The sequence below is a fragment of the Pyxicephalus adspersus genome, chromosome 4, assembly GCF_032062135.1.
Source record: "Pyxicephalus adspersus chromosome 4, UCB_Pads_2.0, whole genome shotgun sequence".
Taxonomy (NCBI): domain Eukaryota; kingdom Metazoa; phylum Chordata; class Amphibia; order Anura; family Pyxicephalidae; genus Pyxicephalus; species Pyxicephalus adspersus.
In genome coordinates this window covers 28,140,721-28,153,341 of record NC_092861.1, presented here as the reverse complement: position 1 = coordinate 28,153,341, position 12,621 = coordinate 28,140,721, and positions in this window count along the sequence as shown.

Sequence of the window (12,621 nt, the reverse complement as noted above, 5' to 3'; positions counted from 1 at the left end):
ATATATATATATATATATATATATATATATACACACACACAAATGATGAATGTCAGCAATCTTAGTAAACAAAGGATTTACTAAATTTTGTAAAAGTCTGACAGGCTTTAAGACATTTTCTTCAATATGGCACTATGGAAAGAACATGATTAGAAGTTCTAAAGATTAAATATGATATATAATGTATTTCCTATTATATGATCTGTATTATTGAGTAGTAATGATCTTTGATGTCCAATATATCTACCCTGCAGTAGTTATAAACAGCCAAGTCAAGTGGTGAAATAGTGGGAGGCCAAAGACACTGCTGTTAGTGGCTGGGAAATGTTCAGCAATAGGAGAAAGATCTTTGGGTATGGGATGGATTGAGTTAACATCAGAATCCATCTAAATGACACCATTTTTCCACATCATGGGATACCTACGGGCAACATGATTCTAGTAGTTCTTGTTTAGGTTCACCTATTAATTTAAGAAAAGTGCAGTCCTTTATGAGACATATAATAATGCATTCAAATTTTCACATGTTTGTAAGACAATTTAAAGAAATTAAAAAGAACCAGCAACTTTATGTTTTCTGAATGTATTCTTTTTCGAGCAAATCAGTAAACCTGAAAAACTGTAAGTGTAGAGAATATACACTGGGCTGCATATAGATCTTCTTCTGCAGATGACAATCAGTCAACATCATTGCCCTTTCAGTTTATTAGTTTTAACAGCGCAGGAAAGTAAATATCTGCAAACTTTTAGCACTTTTTAGTATTTATGCTTTAGTCAGTTTTTCAGGGGACATGTTTTATAGTTTGTTTCATAGTGTTTAAAATAAAGGGAGTAGATTCTAAGATAAGTTACTGAACAGCTGCTAATCATCTGGTGTTTTTCCACTGCCACCACACCTTATTCACCTTGTAACTCTCAGACCTAACTTCACAACCATATATGAGTTGCTATCATAGTCAGATGCTTACGTAGACATATTTTAGCACTAGTGCCAATTTTTACCTGTTTTTTTTATCGTCCCTTATATATAAAAAAAATGAAATGTCAACACAAGTCAACAATCTATTTTCATCAGTGATAGTTTTAGGTGGGTGTTAGTATTTTACATACTGATTTTTGGTCTGTCTTTAGTTTTTCTACATCATGTCTAGTTTTCTGATAAAGGTAATTATTTATTTCATGATATTTAGTAAAAATTATCCAAAATGTATTACAAGGTCTAATGGCAATGGTCTGTATTTTTATTTTACAGACATCATTACCTGCAATTGATTAATGTTGCCACCATGCCTAGAGAATTTATTAATCTTATAGACAGTTTTCGTTATGTGTATGGTTGATTCACAACAAACGCACAACATCGCCCAATTACAGCAGATCTTTAGAAGTACACTTTGGCTGTCCACTTGGTGAACAGGATAAAGCTTGGGCTCCACATGCTATCTGTATCAGTTGTTCCAACCAACTATGTGACTGGCGAAATTAGTGAAAAGCAATGCTTCCATTTGAAATCTGGATAATATTTGGAGGGAACTGCAAAACCATCAAAATTATTGCCATGTGAACACAAGTGAATTCTTAGCTAAATAGACTGTGGCATAGGCTGTGCCCAATAAATATGCATGTAAGACATTCAACATATATATATATATATATATATATATATATATATATATATATATATATATATATATATAATGTAATTACTTTTTATTTAGGAGTGATCCTGCTCAGAAAGGCAATGGCTGCTAGTACAGTAGCAATTTTTTGTTTTTTCTTTAAAGTTTTAGTTTGACTAATTAGCTGTAATCATGAAATAAACAGCTATTACTAATGAGCAGAAAAAACAGACTTGAGACAGTGCAGTGCAAAATAAGAATAATAATATTATGCTAAATAAAATAAATTTAAAGCTTTTATTATTAACAATGCTTATGCACCACTGAAAAAAAAAACATAGGGTAATAGGCAAAAAAAACAAACAAAAAATTCAATGATTTATTAGTAGTGAAGTACTATGAAAAAAGGCACTCAAACAAACAGCTAATCAGGACAATGCAGGGACAGCAAACTGGCAAATGAACCTAATATGTTGGAAATATATAACCAGCAGCATGTTGCCACCAGCATGCAAAGCTTTGTTTTACCTGACAGTTAAAACTATCATATACAGGGATACCACCAGCATGTTAACATCAGGGTTACCACCAGAATTTTACAACTAGGAATACCATCATCATGCACAGAGATATCACCAAAATGTTTCTACGTGGGTTATCACAGCATGTTACCAGCATGTATAAAACTAGCATGCACAGAATTAGAATCAGCATCTTATCATTATCAGGTACAGGGTTACCACCAGAAAGTTAGCACCAGCATAATACTACCAAGGTTACAACAAGCAAAATACCACCAACGTGTGTCCTTCACTACATTTCCAGCACCTGAGAATTGGTGACCTGAAATCTGTCGGCAGCTGTAGCACACAATGATTGGTGTTACGCAGTGCTAATGACTGCTTTCACAAACACACCTTCACCAGGTACACCATTGCCTTTCTGCTTTATATATTGGCTTTACAATAGCTTCTATATTTTATGATTTACTGAAACTAGTAAAAATACTGTTGACTTTTATAGTCTGCATTCCAGGCATGTCATAATAAGTTAGTGTCCCAGAATGTATTTTTAGAGGGGATCAGCAATGGAATTCACTGTATTTTTGTCAGTACAGTTTGTTTAATCAGTTTATTTCATAAATGCTTGCCTTGCTTTCTGCACAGAGAAATGCTAATGCTTTGGGCAAGGGAAATGCTAACATTACATCTAGAATCATATCTCAATATAATTTCAAAACTTTATTTGGAACTTGTGTAAACAAACAAGGGTAACTTGGTAGGTCAGAATCTGTGCCCTCTAACTTTCTGCCTCACCCCTAAACCCACCTTCTTCCCCTATACAAACATAGTTCAAACATACAAGTGTGGTTTAAAATGGCCATGGTAGCTGTTTAATTATTAACCTAAACTTCTTTACATGCACAAAATTACAACCCAATAAAATACCTCAACAACAATAATACATAACAAATAGAAACATTTTAAATAATTGTACAACACAATGGCAGCATCCCCTGAGCATACTGCACATTGTGGCAACGTCACAGGTCCTCAAAAGCAATAGTCACATCTGCAGTCTCCCACCTGCTTGATCTTACTGTTTACAGCTGCACCACACAAAAAATAACACTTAAGTGCAGCACCTAGACTAAGACTTTTCCATTCCCCATTTTTACTTTTTTTACCATTTAGGAGACACCACATCTAAAGTAGGTCCCCACCCATTGGAACAACACCACTAAAATTACTTCCCTCAAAGACTCCATATCGCCACTGCACTGAAGAATTATACCTCATGCTTGCTGTCCCCACACACCCTTAAGGCCAACTATATTCCCTTCTGAATGCTTAAAAACCACATATTAGTCCCAAATGCATTGAAGCATACACTTCCCCTGAATATGCTGTCAGGTATCCACCTTCAGGTCCTGATTCTGCACCACTGTCCCTCCATTGTTGGCCTACCTCTTCATTTACATTGATCCTGTCCGTATCGAGCCACTTCACTGATCTGGTCACTCATTAGCATGTTCTGGCCACAATGGTGGGTCAAGTAATAAATAACTGAGAATGCAGTGTGTAAAAGCAGTCCAGCCTAATGACTCTGATGAATTCCCTCATCGAACATCTCTTCAAATTATTGCCCCTTCCATGTAAGGATACATTATCTGGGGGCCTATCCAGTATGGAAAACTTATGAATCTTTGGCACCACACTATTCCAATACGTTCTAGGTGCCCCTTTCCAAAGAACTGATCTAACACTGTGCGGGATTCCCCATTGCCTGCCATAAATGTAAGGCAAGCAACACAACCTTAAACATACAATTTTTCACTTTACCTACAAAACCCTATCAACCATCCACATTAACAGATCACCCCCACAGAAACCACAGAAGCCAGCCTACCCCTCTTTCCAAAAATTCCTTCACTCAATCAGCAAATTCCACTCCCTTATCCTGGAAGCTAACCGTTCAGACTTCTCTTTTGACAAACACAGGTCCCTTACTAGATCATCTTAATCTGATTGGTTTATAAAATGTGGCTTACCCTCTTCAAATTAGGGTTCATAACATTCATTAACATTGACATCATCCTCCTGTTCCTCATCAGACATGTCACTTTCAGTAACAACAGATGTAGGAGGGTCTGGCACTGGATTCTCTGCACCATGTGGCACTGGCTTCATGGCAGATCTACAATAAGGACAGATGTTTTTTGACTTAACCTTCTTCAAAAACCCAGTAATTTTACTCATACAGAAGTAGCAGTCCGTGTGATGGTCTTTTGGCTCACGCCAAAGCATACGCACAGCAAAAGGCATTTAATTCCTTTTCCTATTCAACTATTGTGTTAGGCCAACGTAACACTCCGACAGCAGATATGAGGAGCCCAGCTTTTATCCTGATCTCCAATTTCACATCCAAAGTAATACTTGTAAGCAAATCTCACCCTCTTGGTTAGGTTCTTGCTTTGATCACACGGGGTATATTTGCCACAAATGTAGCAAAAATTGTCTGGTTTATTAACACAGCTGCGCCTACTCATCTTTAGCTCAAAACAGACTCACTATGGCCTAGCTGTACTATCCAAAAAGATGGTTTCACACTAGAGACAAGCCCTTGGTCCATCTCGCCTTATATACCTATTTCTGATGTCAGTTCACTTACTTGCCCAGACATGCCCAGCCACTGCTGGAACATGCATGACACCAGGGGGCGTGATTCAGCTGAGGCGGCAGCAGGCATAGTGGTAACTGCAACTGTTATAATGTTCCCATGTAAAACTACATTCCCAATTACTGACCATTTGAACAGCTATAGCACGCCTATACCTTAAAATCTGTACGTAATAAGCAAATTCTGAATTCAGATTTGGAATCAGCACACTCGATATCATGTAACATGATAAGCCGAAAATGAAGTGAAGGAGGGCCTGATATAAGTATTTGACCTACAGAGGTTGAATACATTGCCTGTACGAAATTGTAAATTACTCTTAATACCCTGAGATATCCATACATGATTACATTTTTCAAAGCCACTTTCAACTCATTTTCTCATAGGCCTCCTCTTGGTTAACATCCAGGACTAACAGTCTAAGCAGCAAACACATTCTGAGATAATCATGTTAACATTGCTAGCTTCAAAAAGTATTAAACTTCCAGACAAACTCATTTTTTGCCCTGTAGAGCAACTGGTGTCTTTCAGGCTGATTAACCAAGTAAAATCGGAAGCTTTTTCGTATTCGTGATCCAAAATTGGAGGCCTTTGATCAATTTATCAACCAAATCCGAGGCGCTAGCGTACTCGCGCGGAAGTCATCAACTGAAGCGATCTCTCCAATGGATATGCACAGCCCTGGCAGTTTCACACTGGCGAGCTTGCATTAAACTCACTGTTCCCCTAAAAAAGCATTCTTTCTAATGGCACACATATTACCCTTAACCTAAAAAAAATGTTTGTGCTGTTCAAATGTTTAAAACATCTATATGTGCTAGGAAATAAGCATATTTTAAAATGACATTTCTTTCTTGTTAGGCAAGAGTTAACAGAGTTCAGGTCCTCTACATAGGCGCCTATCTAAACGCTTACGATGCCTGATCGGAGGAGCCGCCTGGGGGTAAATATTGCAACTTTCCGCAGGCTAAACCTCGGCTTTTTCGGACTAGACTTCCCACAAAAGTAACAAGCACACACATGTTCTTGTTTGCTTCTAAAGATATATAAGTATATGTATGTATATGTTTGTGTATATATATATATATATATATATATATATAAAAATATATATATATACACATATATATGTGTATATATATTGTGAGGGGTTAAGCTCAGGATCACTTTTGCTGGGGTCAAAGGACACTTGTCTGATTCATCCAATTCAGATCACACACTGAGGTAAAAGTGTTAAGCTGACTTGTAGTCAGGTTTATTTGAAGGTTGCAGATAAAATAACAAAAATAGCAAAAGAAAACCTCGCCTGTCCAGCATTTACTATACATCCGACGTTTCTGTCCATCAGCTGAAGGGCTTCTCCCTGTCAGCTCCAAACAAAGCTTTCAGCAACCTTTTTCTGGCCATTTTCCTGGCCTGTGCTCCACTGTAAAATTGTAAGCCTGCAGGGCCAGAAACCATCTTGTCACATTTTTCTCTCGGCTCAGGGTCATCCACTTCAGAGGGGCATGATAAGTGACTAACCAAAACTTCCGACCCAACAAGTAATATTTGAGTGATTCTAAAGCCCACTTAATGGCCAAACACTCCTCTACCACTGCGTAGTTCCTCTCATGCTTATTTAGTTTCTGACATCCCGTAAAGCATCCCGGGATGCTCCTCTCCATTAATATTCAGTGACAACACTGCCCCTATTACTGAGTTAGAAGCATCGGTCTGTACCACAAATTCTTTTTTAAAGTCAGGGGTCATCAATACTGGTTGGGAACAAAGAGCCTGCTTTAGAGTCTGAAACGCCTCCTCTGCTTCATCGTTCCATTTTATTATCCCTGACCCGCTTCCCTTGGTGAGGTCAGTTAAGGGAACTGCTATAGTTGCAAAATTGGGCATGAAGCATCTATAACAGCCAGTAATCCCCAGGAATGCCTTCACTTGTTTCTTATTTACAGGCTGGGGCCAGTTCTGTATGGCTTCAATCTTGGCAATTTGGGGCTTGACTACACCTCTCCCAATAATGTAACCCAAGTACTTGGCTTCTTCTTGACCAATACTGCATTTCTTGGGGTTCACAGTCAACCCTGCTCTCCTCAAATCATCAATCACTGCCTGTACTTTAAGTAGGTGTGTCTCCCAGTTCGCACTATGTATCACTATGTCATCAAGATAAGCAGAAGCGTACTGTCTATGTGGCCTCAAAACTCTGTCCATTAGCTGCTGAAATGTTGCAGGAGCCCCATGCTGTCCAAAAGGCATAGTTACATACTGGAATAGGCCATCAGGTGTGGAAAATGCTGTCTTCTCTTTGGCAGCGTCCGTTAGGGGTATTTGCCAATACCCCTTTGTCAGGTCTAAGGTCGTAATGTAACGGGCTGTACCCAGTCGGTCTATAAGTTCGTCCACTCGTGGCATAGGGTATGCGTCAAACTTAGACACAGCATTCAACCTCCTAAAATCATTACAGAACCTTATGGTACCATCAGGCTTTGGAATTAATACAATAGGGCTTGACCATTCACTATGAGACTCCTCAATTACTCCCAACTCCAGCATCTCTTTCATTTCTTTTGAGACTGCCTCTCGTCTGGCTTCAGGAATTCTATAGGGTTTGACATGGACCCTAACCCCAGGTTCAGTTGTGATATCATGTTTTATGAGGGGTGTCTGCCCTGGCTTTTCAGAAAAAAACCCTCTGTTCTGAGCGACTAGCTGTCTTGCTTCCCTTTTTTGGACCTCGGACAGAGTCTCGGCTATTCTGACAACAGGCATTGTTGCCCCAGCATTGATGGGTGGGGCAAGTGCTTCGGCCAGGACTGGCCCATCTTTCCAAGGTTTTAACAGATTTATATGGTAAATCTGTTCTGGCTTCCTTTTACCTGGTTGGTATACTTTATAGTTCACTTCACCCACTCTTTGAATAATTTCAAACAGACCTTGCCATTTAGCCATAAATTTACTTTCCACTGTGGGGACGAGAACTAGTACTCGATCTCCTAATGCAAATGTTCGGATCTTGGCCCCCCTATCATAAATCATTTTCTGTACTCCTTGAGCCCGTTCCATATGTTCCTTAACAATTTGCATGACTGCTGAAATCCTGTCCTGCATTTGTGACACATGCTCTATTACACTTTTGTACGGTGTGACCTGTGCTTCCCACAATTCTTTAGCCACATCTAACAAACCACGTGAATGCCTACCGTATACAAGCTCAAAAGGTGAAAACCCTGTGGATGACTGCGGTACTTCCCTTATGGCAAACAGCAGATATGGGAGCAAAAAGTCCCAATTGTTTCCATCTTTATCTACTACCTTTCTCAGCATTTGTTTCAGAGTCTTATTAAATCTTTCGACCAATCCGTCAGTTTGGGGGTGATAGACTGATGTACGTAGTTGGGTAACTTTAAAAAGCCTGCAAAGTTCCTTCATGACATTAGACATAAAGGGCGTACCTTCATCTGTGAGTATTTCCTTTGGAATACCAACCCAACTAAACACATGGACCAGTTCTTTTGCAATGGTTTTTGATGAGGTATTGCGCAAAGGTATGGCCTCGGGGTAACGGGTAGAATAATCCATTATGACTAAAATATGCTGGTGACCCCGAGCTGACTTTATTAGGGGGCCAACTAAATCCATCCCGATGCGCTCAAAAGGGCACCAAAGGGTTGCAGAAATGGGGTATAGGGGCTGTAATCTGACACTGAGGGCAGGATTTGCAATATGCTTTAATGTCTCCATGCATTCCAGGACAGAAAATTTTTCTAAAATTCTTTCAGTAGTTTCTGGATCCCTAAATGGTCCCCCATAATGTGTCCATGGGCAAGATCCAGAACAGTTCTCCTGTAGGGCTTTGGAACCACTAACTGCTGTACCACCTTCTCTCCCTTCTTGTCTATCTGATACAACAAGTCATTCTCTAGAGCCATGTAAAGAAAAGCTCTCCACAGGATTCCCATTTACCACTTTTATATTCTCTCTGGCTCGCGTAAGGGTAAGGTCCTTCATTTGTTCACTTTGAAAGTCCTTCCTAACCTCTAGGTCAGGCATACCCTAAAGTGTTACCCCTTCCGTGTCTGACGCAGACTCATCTAAGTCTCCGGCCATAACAGAGAATGGAAAAGGGGTGGAGCTATCTGCTGATACCTCAACTACCTACCTAGTGGGGAATCCTCTAAGGGTTCTGGGCTTATATCTGATGATGTCAATATCTGCGGTGCACTTCTTTTTGGTTCCAACTTGGTATCGCATATTTTCCGAAAATGTGGAAAATCTCTCCCAAGAATAACCCCATGCATTCGTTCTGGGATTAATCCAACTTTATGAAGCAATGACCCATAGGGAGTTGTAATATAAGCAAGGGTTATCTGGTATTCACATGTATCCCCATGCACACAAGTCACCGTGAATGTGTCGGATACATTGTCAGAGGGGCCTATAAGGCCTGCTTTCACCAGAGTTACTACACTCCCTGAGTCTAGCGGTGCAGTCACACTTTGACCATTCACTTTTAACTCACACAAATATTTTTCCGCACTGTCTGAACCTGCAGCAGTACATACCACTTGCGCAAACATAGACATGCGGTTTATCATAAAGGCAACATCCCATTGCATAGGTTCAGTAGGTAAAGGACAGTTCACTGCAGAGTGTCCCAACTCCTTACACCGAAAACATCCTATAGGCCCTTTGTTTACTCCAAAATTATACACCTTTGGCTTTCCTGAGCCCACAGTCTCATTATCTTCTTCATTTAAAGTCTTCACATTTCTCCCAGCTCCCTTACTCCCCAGAACAGTCTTATCAGGAACTCTTGGAATCCGTGGGGTTGAGGGCTGAGAGTTATTTCGAAGATCCTCAGCCGCAGAGTATCGCTCCAACAGATCCACAAGCTAGTCTGCTGTCCTGGGGTCCCCATGACTCACCCACTTCCTTGGGGCTGGGGGTAGCGATCTCAGGAACTTGTCAAGGACCACCCGCTGCACCACGTCGGGGGCTGATAACATCTCTGGTTGTAGCCACTTCCGGGTCAAATTGATGAGATCAAACATCTGCAAACGTGGGGGCTTATCCATTTTATATTTCCACTGATGTACTCTCTGGGCTCTTACTGATAGGGTAACACCTAGCCGAGCCAGGATCTCAGACTTAGGATTATCAAAGTCCTGGGCAGCCTCAGGTTCCAGGTCAAAATAAGCCTTTTGCACCTCACCTGCAAGAAATGCCCACTGTGCCTTTGGCCATGCCTCCCGCACTGCTGTCTTCTCAAAGGCAACTAGGTAAGTTTCCACATCATCCTCTGCTGTCATCTTTTGCAAAAAGTGACCCACATGGAAAGTTGTCGGCTCTTTTCCCGGCTGTATCACTGGAAGACTTGCCACATGCTGCACCACTTCCTGCAAGACTTGACGGTCTTTATTCGTGGCCTCAATCAGGGTGGTTAGCTGTGCAGACAGTAAGCGGTTGGCTTCTTGCTGGGTTGCATTTGTGCGCTGTTGTTCTCTGGTTGCCTCTTGCTGGGCTGCCACAGACTGTATCAGGGCCTTTACCACTTCACCCATTTTCAGACTTTATTGTGTTGCCCGCATCCTCCACCACTTGTGAGGGGTTAAGCTCAGGATTGCTGGGGTCAAAGGACACTTGTCTGATTCATCCAATTCAGATCACACACTGAGGTAAAGGTGTTAAGCTGATTTGTAGCCAGGTTTATTTGAAGGTTGCAGATAAAATAACAACACAACAAAAGAAAACCTCGCCTGTCCGGCACTTACTATACATCAGACGTTCCTGTCTATTAGCTGGAGGGCTTCTCCCTGTCAGCTCCAAACAAAGCTTTCAGCAACCTTTTACCTTTTTAGGTTTGAGTTCATCCACACAGACCAATATATATATATAGAAAATACTTTTAACATTAAATACTCCTCAACTTTATTTTATTTTTATTTAATTGAATAGGTGTTTACTGGTGTACAAATCTAAAGGATCGTATCAATAAATGATTATGGAATGTCCAATTGCAAAAAAAAAAAAAAACATTCAGCCAGTTTTGACAGACTGCGCAAGTGCTAATTGCAAGCAAATTTCTATCATCTGTGCTCTTAAACTTGCTTTTTCATTTTGTCTTTTTTTTTCTTGGACGGGCTGTTGTTTTGTGTGTTATCCTAATTAACCTATGTTGCTGCATTTGATACTTTGATTACCCCTTAGCAAAATGGCTGCTTTTTTTTAACTTAAAATGTTTTTAAAACGTTGAAGTCAATGTTAATGCTATGTTATTGTATTTGTGGCCATATTGTTTGATTGCAAAATTCTGCCTTTTCTACCACTTTGAAATGTTTGTCCTGCATAAATATTTTCTAATCCAGTTTTTTACCCTTTATAGGTCAAAATTGCATATTGGTTTGGTAAGTATTTTGTGAATGCAATATTTGTTTGGCCATTTTTGAACTATTTTTGCTTTACATGGAAATGTGGGTTTACATGTGTTTTGATTGTTCTTTTGAATTGTTTTGTCATTTATTGTAAATTTAGTGATGTGATGTGTGTTTTGTTTATGTTTTTTATATTTTATTGTGACCTTTTAGCAAATGTTTCTTTTGAATAAAGTTGTTTGTAAAATGTTGTCGTTTGTTTTTTTGGGGGTTAGTTGTTATGTGATCTCCTTTCCAATCTCCTAGGACATACAGCTTTTAAAAAGTCAATTGTGATTGTTTTTAAGATGTTCCTTTTTCTGAATTGTTTGGCTAAAAACAGCACAATTATCTTGTTAAAACTCAGTTGTTTGATGCGCATGGTTGTGCACCAAGGTGGACCCGCTATGTGCGCCTGAACTGTCTTTTATCAGTTGAAAAATGCGCAACACTTTTGCACAGTCCTCATTCAAGTAAGTTTTAGTTTTTGTGTATATTGCTTATTTTGTTCATGTGCACTCATGCATGTATGTATAGAAATGTGTGCACATGAAGCAAAACATGCATGTATGAATTTAGATGTGTGTACATATAAATAGAAAGAGAAATTATAGAAAGAAAAAGGCAAAGAGGGCTTTTTGGACCATATTGCTTAACATGCTTCAAATTGAAAAGATTGCCTATTTGTTCCTATGATTTCTGAAATCATGAGCTTGGCTACAAGCAACATTCACGGATAATATTGATTCTGGTTAAAAGAAGGAATCCACCTTTATGTGCTTCCACTACCAAGCTGAAGGGGGTAAGTCAATATATATAGTGAGCAAAGGTCTAAAATGCCATTCAAACCTGCAGAATCATCCTGAAGGGATTGAAAAGCAAAAAAATGTTTGGCACAAAGTGGATATTGCTCTGGACGTTTGATATACTAGTACTATTTGTTTTGTGTAAACACCTAAATAATGCATACACTCCAGTATTTAACCTCCCAACCGTTAAGCCCGACCTTGGTACGGGCTAAAAAAAGTTGCAATTTTCGTTAACCCTGAACTTTTCTCCCTATATTAAAATTCTCACTTACCTGGTCCCACTGTGCTCATCCAGCGTCGGGTTCGTGTTCCAGCGTCGTCCTCCAGCATCGATCTCCCTCTCCAGCGTCGGGTGCCTTCTTCTATACCAGCGGGGCCGGTAAGCCGGCGGAACACAAGACGCCGGCAGGCTTCTTACCTGGTCCCGCTGATCATCCAGCGTCATTCTCGTTCCAGCGCCGGGTGCTCTCTGAAACAAGAAGCCTGCCGGCGGAGAAAAAAAAGCCGGCCGGCTTCTCCCTGCGTGCGTGCGCGATGAAGTCGGCTCGTGTGCGGGAAATTCAAATTGAAACTCATTCAAACATTTTGTATTGGATTGAATACAAA